Source organism: Pelophylax lessonae, assembly GCF_965119305.1.
Source record: "Pelophylax lessonae genome assembly, chromosome: 9".
In the NCBI taxonomy this organism is placed as follows: domain Eukaryota; kingdom Metazoa; phylum Chordata; class Amphibia; order Anura; family Ranidae; genus Pelophylax; species Pelophylax lessonae.
Window position 1 is genome coordinate 273,476,529 of NC_138776.1, and position 14,926 is coordinate 273,491,454.

The following is a 14,926-nucleotide window of genomic DNA, read 5'->3' on the forward strand; positions in this document are numbered from 1 at the left end:
TATGAAAAATAAGGGTCATATACTGCCAATGTTGGCTACTCACATCCAGGTTTGGAGGTGTTCATATAAGGATATTGGATTGTTGTTCCAGTAGTGTCCTGGATCGTTCTGGGAGGAGTATATATATGTATATGTTAATATTATATCTCCCATGGTAAGTAATTAATGTGGGTGTCCAAGCCCAGATAAACACTTACATTTGCAGATTTTATATAGATTTAGAGGAGGGGAAGGTATCTCTCCTGATGCCGCAGTCATAAATGGATTGCTGCCGCCAGTTAGCCGTTCTGAAAAGGGTCATATGTCTATGAAGTGTTTTATTACAATTTGTGAGTTTGTGAATAAAAGGTATTTTATTTGTGACTTCAAGCAAAAGGACGTTCGTCCAGACTTACATTTTTTCAAGGAGATATTAGGTGTTAGAAGAAGAGGTAGAGGTGAAATCCTTCACCGCCGCTGGTCCACGTCCGTCCTGTTCCCTCTGCAAGAGGGAAGTGAGGGTGGATGCCGGCTCCCCGGCCTTATAAAGCCGTTCGCGCATGCGCATGGTGTGCTGCACGTCATCGGCTTCTTCCATCGGTGACTCAGGCTTTTGTACTGCGCAGGCGCCTGGGTGATGCGCGCGCAGTACAAGCCGGTCCTGACAGCTCGGCCGCCGACACAGTGTATGGGAGATCCAGGAAAAGACTCAGCCGTGGCCGGCAGATTTCCGTCTCCATAGTAACCCCTGTCACAGGGAAGTGGCAGGGGCTTACCGTGCCGGGTGCAGGATGGGGGGAAAAACAAAGTGGTTTGCTCATGAAAACAAGATGTACATCTTCATATAAATATATACACAGAACTGTTACATGTGGTACAAGAAAAAAAGGGTAGTAAATAAGTAGTAAATATATATATTATATGTAACATTCTTGGTTTGTTTTAACAGCAGTAATTATATCTAGATGCCCGAGAGGATATCCCCAATGGAGGTGTTGGAGGAATATCCACAGGTCTGGCACATCAAAAGGGGTTTTTAAAGGACGTTAAGTGTGATCTCCGAATTCTGGTATCTTGGGATAGATCCCATGATATATGTATGGTCTGATTGGTGGTGGTTATATTTTTTCTATGATGTTAGTCTGTTTTGCCAGATGCAAAACCCTCCAGAAAGGGTCTGAAGCTTTCTGTTTAGTTGAGCCCTGGGTATGTGGTGGCATTTAGACGCCTGATCCATCTCATCTCCATTTGTAAGAGTTTCTTATTCCAATCGCCCCCCCGACAGTGTTCATGCCAACATGGATCATTACTAACTGTATATACCATCCAGAAGACTTGGGGGTGTTCCGCTTCGTTTGTGGAACTCCCAGCATCAACACCAGGAATAGAAGAGAAATTGCTTATAATGACGTAGAAATATTTAATGAAAGAATGGTATTGCTTAAGCTAAAGTATATGTATGCACAAAAATCAGGATATGATAAGTGTTGGATCTGTAGTAAGTTACACCCCAGCTCTGCTAGAATTCCTTTAATAGCTTCCCCTTTATGAGCAGTTCCTTTCCTTAATGGTATCCCTCCCATGGTTTTGACTAATATCTCTGCAATCTATGATAATGATACTGTCTCTTTTCACATAGTCAGTAAAACTCACTCTCCAGACTGGTGTTTTAGATTAGGAAAGGTACACAATGAGGGAAGAGGAGCATGTAGTGAATCCAAGTTAAATTTCTCCCTAGATGTAAATATGACATCAGTATTTACCACTCAAGATGCGGAACTAAATAGAACCATGTATAAACTCATGATTGAGGATAATAACCCCGCTTTAAAGAAGGTTATTGCTCTCCTAGCTTTAGCAGGAATTTCCACTTATGCACAAAGGGTCTTAAGCAGACGCCCTTTCTCACTTGGGAATAACACATATATTTGCTGTGGGAAAGTTTGTTATCCTTGGATCCCCATAAGAGCAGAAGGGTGGTGTTATTTGGCCCATGTAATACCTGTACTAGGAGTGTTGGCAGGAGAAGAAGGAAAACAACAAAATCACTTAGAAGCAGGCCCTCATCCCAAATATCCACTTAGACACAAGGAGAAGCGTGAGCTGTTTACACAGGCTGACAAAGTATGGACATGGTTTCCGTCCTGGTTAGGCTGGGGCATGGAGATGATGAATAGGTTGAATAATTACTCAAGTATATTAGATGAGATAATTGAGAGAAACGCAGAAGACATTAAACTTTTAAGTGTGGAACAGAGAGCAATTAGGAAACAGCTAGAAGTTCAGAATCTAGCCATTGAATCTATGAGTGCAGCATTGACAGGACTGTGTGAGATGACAGAAGACTATGAATGTTGTACATGGATATATAATACAAGTTTTGAAATTCCAGATTATTATGACGTAATTAGTAAGCATAGGAAAGAGGTCACCAACCTACAAGAAAAAGCCAGGAAAATTGCTGAGGAAGGTTGGAACCCCTTCAAGGGGTTGGGTGGCCTTGGAGACATCTTTGGAGGGATTTTTCAATGGTTTAACCACTTACCGCATACTAACGTAGGTCTACGTCAGTAAACTTTGCGGTAGTGTACCGGGATGATGCCTCTAGCTAGAGGCACCATCCCGGTACCGTGGTTTAGAGCCGACGGTTGGCTTTCCGTCGGTACCGACCGATGCGGCTCGGGAGCCGCTCGATCGGTACCCGGGGGGGCGGGAGGGGACGTCCCCCCCCCTCCCGCCGCCTTCCGTGGCTTTGCCCGGGGCTCCCGTTCCACCGGGAGCCCCGAGCACCCAGCCGGCACGTCCGCCGGCTGGATGGAGTCCCGATGAATGCCGGAAACGGCATCGATCGGGTCTCCGATGACGTAACCCGGAGGCGGCGTCCATGACGTCACTTCCGGGTTACTGTGCTGCAAAAGGCGGCAAATTTGAAAAACGGCTGTATGCAAAAATGCCGTTTTCGGCGTTTTGCATACAGGGAAGTGTAGTGGAGGGGTCTAGGGTCTTTTAGACCCTCGATCCCTCCATAAAGTGTACCTGTCACTACATATTGTTGTCACAAGGGATGTTTACATTGCTTGTGACAGCAATAAAAGTGATCAGATTTTTTTTTTTTTTTTAAAACTTTAATAAAGTTAAAAAAATAAATAAAATAAATGGGAAAATAAAAAAAAAAAAAAATTTAGCCGCCCCCGTCACCGTTAGCTCGCGCACAAAAAAAAACGTATACGGAAGTCGAGCCGCAAATGAAATCGCTGTTCAAACCACACATGTGAGGTATCGCCGCGATCGCCAGAGCGTGAGCAATAATTTAAAAAAAAGAGCTACACTCTAACTCTAAACTGGTAACCGTTACATAAATTTAAAGCGTCGCAGATTGAGATCTCTTTTGACCGTAGTTTGTCGCGATCCCACGGGGGGGCGCAATTTTAAACCGTAACATGTTGGGTATCTATTTACTCGGCGTGACATGTTCTTTCACAATATACAAAAAAAATGGGCTAACTTTACTGTTTAGTATTTTTTAAAATTAGTGAAATGTGATTTTTCAAAAATTTTCCAAAAAAATGGCGCTTTAAAGACCGCTGCGCAAATACCGCGTGATAAAAAATATTACAATGACCGACATTTTATTCTCCAGAGTCTTTGCTAAAAAAATATATATAATGTTTGGGGGTTCTAAGTAGTTTTCTAGGAAAAAATACTGATTTAAACTTGTAAACAAAAAGTGTCCGAAATAGGGCTGGGGCTTAAGTGGTTAAGAAGGTTGGCGCTTTGATATTGATGTGTTTACTTTTCCTTCTCTTTCTCTATCTAGTATGGAAATTTGTTGTTTTTCTAATTAGTAGAATTGGTAGGAGACACCGCCCTGGGTCTCAAAAGAAAATTACTTTGTAATTTCATTTGGAAGAGGGGATTGTGAGGTAATGAACGAGTTAAATCAGGAATCATTTTCACCTCACAAAATAGCTAAAATCCACTATTCTGCAAACGGGCTGTTTGTCTCATTTCATAAGTTACTGATAATTTGGCAAGGCTTATGTCAATAAGCCGATATTGACTTATAGAGTCAGTTTGACCTGAAAGCTGCAGAAATGATGGATTTTAGAGACTGCTAGTTCTACAGTATGTTAATAATTACTGTTCAATATCATGAGATGTCCATGCTCTTATTTTACTGCCAACTTGTACGCTGTAATGATATTATTGGTTAAAATATCTTTACCAATGCCTTTGATTACTGTGATTTGATGAGAGCTTTTACATTTGCTACGTCACTGTCTCTATATAAGAACAGTTGCCCAAAATAAACCTTGGACTTGATGTGATAACTTACTGCGTGTTCTAGTGGTCACTTCAGGTCTCCAGCGATGCTTTCTTGATTACCATTGATGTTGAAGCCCTTTACAGCAACATTCCCCATAAAAAAGGCATTGAGATAATAAGAGAAACACTTAAACAACAGAGTGAATGGGACCACAAGTTTAACAAATTCATTGTAACAATGTTGGAATATATATTGAACCACAATGTTTTCACATTTAATGGCACCTATTACCTACAAACGTGCGGTGTTGCGATGGGTACGAGCTGCGCACCATTGTATGCAAACATTTATTTAGGAGCCTGGGAATCTGATTTTCTAGCTGAAGAGAAAAACAGCACTTTTGTAGACCATATACTACTATGGCAGCGTTTCCTAGATGATATTTTCATCATTTGGACAGGTCCGGAAAACTTAATTGGAGAATGTTTGAAAGTAATGAACAATAATACATACAACATGTATTTTACACTCAATTATGATAAGAGTAAGATTGCATTCTTAGACACCTGGATACTGAAAGAGGACAATGGAACAATCAAAACCACTCTTTACCGCAAGGAAACAGCGGGAAACTCAATCCTGCATGCCACAAGTTTCCACCCCACATCATTGAAAAGAGCTATACCATATAGCCAATTCTTAAGACTAAAGAGGAACTGTACAGACGAGAATGATTTCCAAAAAGAAACTGATCTTCTTATTGGTAGACTACTAGAAAGAGGGTATACCAGAAGCACTCTCAGGAAAGCATTTAATAAGGTAAAAAAACGACAAAGGAACGAACTCTTTTTCAAACTAAAAGAATGGATGAAATAAAAGAACAAGGAGAAAAAAGTTGTATCATTCTACGATTTACAAATGAACACTACAAAATAAAAGAAATCCTCCAGAAACATTGGAACATACTAAGTGAAGATCCTGTGGTGAAACCATTTGTACCAGATGGCCCACTAGTGACCTACAAAAAGGCCGGCTCCCTCAAACAAAACCTAATACATAGCGAATTTAAGGAAAAAAGGAAAGATCCATGTAAGGATAAAGGTACATACCCTTGTGGTACTTGCACACAGTGCAGTGTCATAAAAAAATGCACGGACACTATCCTCCCCAATGGTGAACACTTTAGACCACGACACTATGTCAACTGTAGGACGAGAGGAGTCGTGTACCTTATGAGGTGCGAATGTGGGTCGTTTTATGTTGGCAAGACCAAACAGGAAATGGGCAAGAGAATCAATAAGCATATCCAAAGCATGGAAATATGCAACTTCCATCTACCGCTTGGCAGACATGTCAAAAACATGCACAACAACAAAATGCCGAAAGTCATTTTCATCGCCCTAGAGAGAATGCACATACCGCAACGGGGGGCGATTGGAATAAGAAACTCTTACAAATGGAGATGAGATGGATCAGGTGTCTAAATGCCACCACATACCCAGGGCTCAACGAAAAAACAGAAAGCTTCAGACCCTTTCTGGAGGGTTTTGCATCTGGCAAAACAGACTAACATCATAGAAAAAATATAACCACCACCAATCAGACCATACATATATCATGGGATCTATCCCAAGATACCAGAATTCGGAGATCACACTTAACGTCCTTTAAAAACCCCTTTTGATGTGCCAGACCTGTGGATATTCCTCCAACACCTCCATTGGGGATATCCTCTCGGGCATCTAGATATAATTACTGCTGTTAAAACAAACCAAGAATGTTACATATAATATATATATTTACTACTTATTTACTACCCTTTTTTTCTTGTACCACATGTAACAGTTCTGTGTATATATTTATATGAAGATGTACATCTTGTTTTCATGAGCAAACCACTTTGTTTTTCCCCCCATCCTGCACCCGGCACGGTAAGCCCCTGCCACTTCCCTGTGACAGGGGTTACTATGGAGACGGAAATCTGCCGGCCACGGCTGAGTCTTTTCCTGGATCTCCCATACACTGTGTCGGCGGCCGAGCTGTCAGGACCGGCTTGTACTGCGCGCGCATCACCCAGGCGCCTGCGCAGTACAAAAGCCTGAGTCACCGATGGAAGAAGCCGATGACGTGCAGCACACCATGCGCATGCGCGAACGGCTTTATAAGGCCGGGGAGCCGGCATCCACCCTCACTTCCCTCTTGCAGAGGGAACAGGACGGACGTGGACCAGCGGCGGTGAAGGATTTCACCTCTACCTCTTCTTCTAACACCTAATATCTCCTTGAAAAAATGTAAGTCTGGACGAACGTCCTTTTGCTTGAAGTCACAAATAAAATACCTTTTATTCACAAACTCACAAATTGTAATAAAACACTTCATAGACATATGACCCTTTTCAGAACGGCTAACTGGCGGCAGCAATCCATTTATGACTGCGGCATCAGGAGAGATACCTTCCCCTCCTCTAAATCTATATAAAATCTGCAAATGTAAGTGTTTATCTGGGCTTGGACACCCACATTAATTACTTACCATGGGAGATATAATATTAACATATACATATATATACTCCTCCCAGAACGATCCAGGACACTACTGGAACAACAATCCAATATCCTTATATGAACACCTCCAAACCTGGATGTGAGTAGCCAACATTGGCAGTATATGACCCTTATTTTTCATACGATAAAAAAGACAACTAATATATCCTTTCAGACCATGGTACCACACGGCTCCTTGCTGCAGGTTTAGAGGGGACAGAGACAATTTTGGTTTGCAGTAACAAGATTTTAAAAATACAAGTATGTATTCATTATTTTTTCTTGTATATACTAATTTCACGTATATTTCCAGCAAATGGAAATATTGAATATTATCTATTATACATTACAGCTGGGTGACAGAAAAACTTTGAAAAAGGCTGATACAGCCGAAACGCATCAGAAATTATGGATGAAACTCTGTGAACCTCCTACATACGGAATACACAGAGACAAGATCCATAAAACTGTCACAACTTATCACATGTGTCACGGATTCACTGAGAATCCTTCTTCTTTATTCTTATCTTTATCACATTGGGCCTGTACCCAACACCAATACTCACAACTGAGTTACAATATTTTCTTATTTATTTATTTACTTCTATGTAAATTTGGTAATAAATTGAGATATCATTTTACTCATGTTCAATTGATACTTACTTGCCCACAAAGTCCCATTATCCTTGGCTTGAGACACCAAAAAACCCCCTCTTTTTTCAACTATTATAGCTAAACTGATTACATTGTAACATGTTCTAATAAATCCAGATATCAGACCTCCAGAGTAATATCACAGCTAGATAAATACCCAACACAGACTGTAGAGGGCCCCCCCTCCACACCTACCCCCCCCCACACCTACCCCAAGATGTACCCCCTCCACACCTACACCCCTCCACACACCTACCCCCTACACCTTCCCCCCCACACCTACCCCCTGACATCTACCCTCCACAAACCTACCCCCTCCACACACCTATCCCCAACACCTCCCCCTGACACCTACCCCCAATACCTACCCCTGATATCTACCCTCCACACACCTTCCCCCCTGCACACACCTATCCCCTGATATCTACCCTCAACACATCTACCCCCCTCCACACACCTACCCCCTGACATCTACTCTCCACACACCTCCCCCCGGCACCTACCCCAACATGTACCCCCTCCACACACCTACCCCCCACACCTACCCCTCCACACCTACCCCAACATGTACCCCCTCCACACATCTACCCCCCAACACCTACCCCAACATGTACCCCCCTCCACACCTACCCTCCTCCACAAACCTACCCCCCTACACCTCCCCCCACACCTACCTCTGGCATCTACCCTCCACAAACCTACCCCCTCCACACATCTACCCCCAACAGCCCCCACACCTAACGCCAACACATACCCTCCACACACCTACTCCCCTCCATGCCCTTACCCCCTGATATCTACCCTCCACACACCTACCCCCTGATATCTACCCTCCACACACCTACCCCCTGACATCTACCCTCCACACACCTATTCCCTCCACATACCAACCTCCTACACCTACCCCCACATGTACCCCCCTCCACACACCTACCCCCTGACATCTACACTCCACAAACCTACCCCCTCCACACACCTACCCCCAACACCCCCCCCCGACACCTACCCCCTGATATCTACCCTCCACACACCTACCCCCTGATATCTACCCTCCACACACCTACCCCCTGACATCTACTCTCCACACAGCTACCACCCTCCAGACACCTACCCCAACATGTACCCCCCTCCACACATCAACCCCCCTACACCTTCCCCCAACACCAACTACTCACCTGGATCGTAATTCTCTTCTCTTCTACATTAGATGGGGATTAGATGACCCTCTCCATGGTATAGGGTGGCGTGATAGTGACGTGTTTATTTCGAAGAAACTGAATGTGAATGACATTACCTGTCCCAGAAATTTCACAATAACCAGCCGCACCCTTTTCTTATCAGGAACCAGCTTTGCACGCTATCCAGATGGGCCATCAGGTGAGCAACAACTTTGGAAGCACTACAGGTGTCCTCCAACTTTCTATGGCGCATAGTTTACTTCCGTTGGTACATAGTGGTGGTACAATTTGATACCATTCAACACACGGTATTTCCTCTCACTTCTTTTGCTTTTTCACACTTGGGGAACTTTCCACTTCCCTCACTATTCCTTTCATTCACAACCACATATATGCACATATATATGTACAACTTTTGGCACTGCCCCTCTCTCAATGGTTTCCAAACACTGGTGCTGTTTTACATCTATACATTTTCTGCTATCACTACAGTGATACAGTATATACGATAATACTTTAATATACCTGCTAGAAAAAGAGCAAGGCAACAGCTACACATGTGACAGTGGATTGGACTACCTAATGCAGTGCAGTCAGTGCAAAACTGCTAGAAAAAAAGCTAGGCAACAGCTAGACATTGGATTTGTACTCTTAGCAGTAGGGCACTCACTGCAACCACAGCAGTCAGTGAAAAACTGCTAGAAAAAAGCTAGGCAACAGCTAGACAGTGGATTGGAGTCACTCAGTGGACTACTTCTGCAGCAGGTTACTCACTGCAACTACAGCAGTCAGTACAAAATTGCTGGAAAAAAAGCTAGGCAACAGCTAGACAGTGGATTGGATTGGAGTCAGTGGACTACCTCTGCAGTAGGGCACTCACTGCAACTACAGCAGTCAGTGCAAAACTGCTAGAAAAAAAGGTAGCAACAGCTAGACAGTGGATTGGAGTTGAAGATTGGATTGGAGTGGAGGAGTGGAGTGGACACTACTCTTTTCAATACTCCCAGTTAAGTAGAACAATATTATAATGCAAAAAGCAGAACATTTCAGCATGTCCATGGTCACCTATTAAAGGTCTTCTGTTTTGTTCAAACAATGCTGCAACTTCATAAGCATGCTCAGGAGGAGAGGAGGACAGAGGAGCAGAGAGAGAGAGAGAGGTATCTTCTAGCATGGGAAGCAAGTCTTTTGTAGCGTGCCTCATTTTCTCTCCACCACTGAAGAGGATGACTTCTTCTGTCGATTACGGCTTCTTTCAAATAGAGATGAAGTTCATCATCCAGGCTTATCATTGCAGATTCAGAAGAAATTGAATCCTCCGCATGAGGCCCCAATAAAACACAGAAAATGTCCTGATCAATTCGACGACAATGAAGCAGATTCTCTTCTGTTCGTTAACGTATTTTTGGACATTTGTCTGTTTTTTCAGCATGCTGCTCTTCATAAAAGTAGTGTTCTGGACTTTTCTTTTCAGCAGGAACCTCCTGCACCTCCATATCTTCTGTCAGCCATTGTTTTGCCTTAGCCAATACATCATCAGAAGAGAAAGCATGGTTCTTGTATCGAGGAATCCAAAGACTTGCAAGCACAACATGTTTAATCTTTTCATGCTTCTCAAAACATATATCAATCAAAGCTTTTTGGCTTGACAGACCATCATTTGAAAGTTGGAGGGTGTTGTGTGCCATGATGACACAGAGGTCTGACGTATCAGCAAGCCTCATTCCTTTCCGCATGTTTGCTCCACTGTCTCTAAGTTGTGCAAGCATCATTCGGTCTTTGCCGATTCTCCATTCTTAAAGCATGCCTAGAAACATTTCTCTACTGTACTCAGTGTGGGATCTTTGCATCACTTTTGTATTCAACACCAATTGCTTTTTTGTCCATCCGCTGTCAATGAAGTGGCATGTAAGAATCATTAGTGACTCAGACTGTGTTTGTGACCAGCAGTCTGTCGTGAATGAGAGCGAGTTGCCAGCATTCTCTGGTTGCAGCATAACCTTTACTTTGTCAACTACCTTTTGGTGTCACTTTACCAGCATTTCAGTTTGATAATACTTCTCACTCATCAGTGTGTAGCTTGGCTCAAGTATGGACATCACCCGCTTAAATCCTGAGTCAGACACCATTGTAAATGGCTGGTTATCAGTCACCATCATCTCTGTGATTACTCTGTCCAGCAGTTGGGATCTTCCATCTGAATCTAGACAGTGACATCTGTTTTATTTCACAAAGATATCTGTTATTGTTACCTGGGATAGTGGAGAAGGTATTGAATCAAAATCACATTGATATTCATTTTGTTTTTTCTGTACTGCATGATACAATTCAATATGATGAACTCTTAGATGGGCCCAAAGATTTGATGTATTTTTGTTTTTTTGCAGTTACTGATCCCATGCTTATGTTGTTCGTACATGTGTTGCACACTGCTGCATTTCCTGGAGATGGTTGAGACGAGAAATAGTCCCAGACCACACTTTTACTCTTTCTCTCCTCATCCATCTCCGTTTCAACTTGAAAGACACAAAAAAGATTAAAGAAATGGTTTGCTTAAGCTGAAGTTGCTGCTGATGCTGGCACTGGCACCCTGTTGTGGGTTGGTGGCGGATGCCTGGCAGTGTGGCTGGCTTGGTGTCACCCTGTTGTGGGTGGCTTGCTTGCCAGAACACTGTGGTGGCTGGCGTCACCCTGTTCTGGGTAGCTGGCTGTCAGGGACACTGTGGTGGCACTGGCTAGCTGGCTTGGTGACTGGTGTCACCTTGTTATTGGTGGCTGGCTTTCAGGAACAGTCTGTGGTGGCTGGCTGGCTGTGTGGTGGCTGGTTGGCTGGCTTGGTGTCGCCCTGTTATGGTTGACTGGCTGGCTTGGTGACTGGTGTCACCTTGATATTGGTGGCTGGCTTTCAGGAACAGTCTGTGGTGGCTGGTTGGATGGCTTGGTGTCACCCTGTTATGGGTGGCTGGCTTGCAGGAACACTGTGGTGGCTGGCTGGATTGGTGTTACCCTGTTATGGGTGGCTGGCTTGCAGGAACACTGTGGTGGGTGGGTGGCTGGCTTGGTGTCCCCCTGTTATGGGTGGCTGGCTTGCAGGAACACTGTGGTGGGTGGCTAGCTTGGTGTCACCCTGTTATGGGTGGCTGGCTGGCTTGGTGACTGGTGTCACCTTGTTATTGGTGGCTGGCTTTCAGGAACAGTCTGTGGTGGATGGTTGACTGTGTGGTGGCTGGTTGGCTGGCTTGGTGTCACCCTGTTATGGGTGGCTGGCTGGCTTGGTGACTGGTGTCACCTTGTTATTGGTGGCTGGCTTTCAGGAACAGTCTGTGGTGGCTGGTTGGGTGGCTTGGTGTCACCCTGTTATGGGTGGCTGGCTTGCAGGAACACTGTGGTGGCTGGCTGGATTGGTGTCACCCTGCCCTGTTATGGGTGGCTGGCTTGCAGGAACAGTCTCTGTGGTGCCTGGTTGGGTTGCTTGATGTCACCCTGTTATGGGTGGCTGGCTTGCAGGAACACTGTGGTGGGTGGCTAGCTTGGTGTCACCCTGTTATGGGTGGCTGGCTGGCTTGGTGACTGGTGTCACCTTGTTATTGGTGGCTGGCTTTCAGGAACAGTCTGTGGTGGATGGTTGACTGTGTGGTGGCTGGTTGGCTGGCTTGGTGTCACCCTGTTATGGGTGGCTGGCTGGCTTGGTGACTGGTGTCACCTTGTTATTGGTGGCTGGCTTTCAGGAACAGTCTGTGGTGGCTGGTTGGGTGGCTTGGTGTCACCCTGTTATGGGTGGCTGGCTTGCAGGAACACTGTGGTGGCTGGCTGGATTGGTGTCACCCTGCCCTGTTATGGGTGGCTGGCTTGCAGGAACAGTCTCTGTGGTGCCTGGTTGGGTTGCTTGATGTCACCCTGTTATGGGTGGCTGGCTTGCAGGAACACTGTGGTGGGTGGCTGGCTTGGTGTCACCCTGTTATGGGTGGCTGGCTTTCAGGACCAGTCTCTGTGGTGCCTGGTTGGCTTGCTTGGTGTCACCCCGTTATGGATGGCTGGCTTGCAGGAACAATGTGGTGGGTGGCTGGATTGGTCTCACCCTGTTATGGGTGGCTGGCTTGCAGGAACACTGTGGTGGGTGGCTGGCTTGGTGTCACCCTGTTATGGGAGGCTGGCTTGCAGGAACAGTCTGTGGTGGCTGGCTGGCTTGGTGTCACCCTGTTATGGGTGGCTGGCTGGCTGGCTTGGTGACTGGTGTCACCTTGTTATTGGTGGCTGGCTTTCAGGAACAGTCTGTGGTGGCTGGTTGGATGGCTTGGTGTCACCCTGTTATGGGTGGCTGGCTTGCAGGAACACTGTGGTGGCTGGCTGGCTTGGTGTCACCCTGTTATGGGTGGCTGGCTTTCAGGACCAGTCTCTGTGGTGCCTGGTTGGCTTGCTTGGTGTCACCCTTGTAACGGAACAGGGCACCCCTGAGCGGGTACCTCTGTTGACAGATGCTCCTAGTGCTTCCCGAGGGCTCCAAGCACTCCACCAGACACCGTAAGCTCTTCAGACTCCATGAACCGCCGCAGCTTGGTTAGGGTCTTGGCATCTCCTGCCCACCCTGGACCTACGACAAGGCTCCAGGTTCCTGTGGGTGAACCTCTCTTTCCCCAGAGAGTGCAGCACGAACAATCTCTTACACAAGCTCTTACAAGAGCTCAGGGATTCTCCAAGGGAGTATGGAAGACCATAGCAATCCCTTGCAGCAGATTCCCCCAATAAGAGACAGAACTCTAGATTGAGGGTGAACTAACTCTAGAACAACTTTATTGAATAAGACTTATCTACAGAATTTGGAACATTTCGCCCTCAACAACCCCTTTCCTATTGGTCAATTGTAAAGTACCTGTGGTCCTCCTTAGCCATGCAAATGAGGACTTGAAAATGAGTCAGCAGGGATTGGTCCGATAGCTTGACCAGAAGGACTGCCATGTGCAATGAGACAGAAGTCCCCAGGGGGCAATCAATGTACACAATAGCCAGACACAGAACAATGGGAGGTTATTAGAACTTAACAATGAGACAGGTCAATCCACATTCCCTCCCAATACACAACAAAAGGAAAACCTTGCTGACATTGAAAGATATGTAATATACACAGCATTTAGGAATAGGGCTGCGCATCTTCACTTACCTCACGATTCGATGCGATTACGATTATTAGGGTCGCGATTTGATACGATTCGATTCCGCAATGCATCACGAACATATAGGAAGGTCTGATAATGCAAACAGCATAGCAGAGACAGACAACAACACTAGTATTTTACTAGAAGTAACAGTAAAATTAGTAAACAAAACTGTAGTAGTGCAGTTTACTGCTTCATAAAAGAAAATATTAATATAAGCCAGGTCTACCACCATTTAAAGTACGACTAAAAGCAAAACTTTTTTGATTTTGGATAAAGTTTTGCCTATAGTTGTACTTTAAAGCCAAGATAGAAGAAGCCAGCCAGCCAGCCAAGCTAATATTCTTGTGAAAATGGTCATCATAAATTCCCACAAAACATTATATATAAATCCTTTTATGTGAATATGCATTGCAATAAATTCCAGGTGTGCCATAACCTGTCCTCTACAAAACAGAGCACTTCCTGACTAGTAGCAAACATCAAGGGTGAACCTGGCAATAGTGCACTGCTGCATAACTTCCATGTTCACCGTGATGTTTGTTTCCCTCTGCAACTGCCAGTCAACTCAAGTGAGTTGATGGCTGCTAGAGGGGAGTTACAAATATAAGCTTTAAGCTTATCAATTCACTTATGTCACTTTTATGTCACTTACTTTACAGAAAACTTTACCTGTCCTGCAGACAGTCTCTGTCTCTCTACCACGATTAAACCCAACTGAAGCTAAGCCAAAGCCACCATTAGAGGAAGGAAAACCCTTGACAGAGTAAATGATCAACTGAAGCTGCCTTAAACCTTGAGTAAATCTTCATGGGATCACAAAAAAACACACAACACGATTGTCTGCATCAGAATCATGAGAACTGAAGAAAGGTTTGGCATTGGCACACTGGTACAACTCAAGGCATATAGGTTAGGTCAGGTTTGTGTGTATTTGTGATCCAGTAAAGATTTAATCAAGGTTTTACGCTTCAATGTATGATTGATTTAATCTTTCAAGGATGTCCTTTCCTGTACCGTGGCTGACTGGCTTGCCTTCAGTTGTCTAGATACACTTTTACCTTTAGTATTTGTTTGGTTGAGGGAACCCCCTACACTTGCTATTGCTACAGAGTACAACAGACCAGCAGACAGACATGCGTTGCAATAAAT

General features: G+C 44.7%; 1 protein-coding gene across 1 annotated transcript in view; it reads right to left on the reverse strand.

The window, feature by feature from the left end:
• LOC309562632 (NACHT, LRR and PYD domains-containing protein 12-like) overlaps positions 1-8,663 on the reverse strand; it is a 187,015-nt gene extending 178,352 nt beyond the window's left edge. The window contains exon 1 of the mRNA XM_082266888.1: positions 8,619-8,663. The gene's annotated coding sequence lies outside the window, so the exon portion shown is untranslated. The remainder of the gene's footprint in view (positions 1-8,618) is intronic.
• Positions 8,664-14,926: the final 6,263 nt, after the last annotated feature.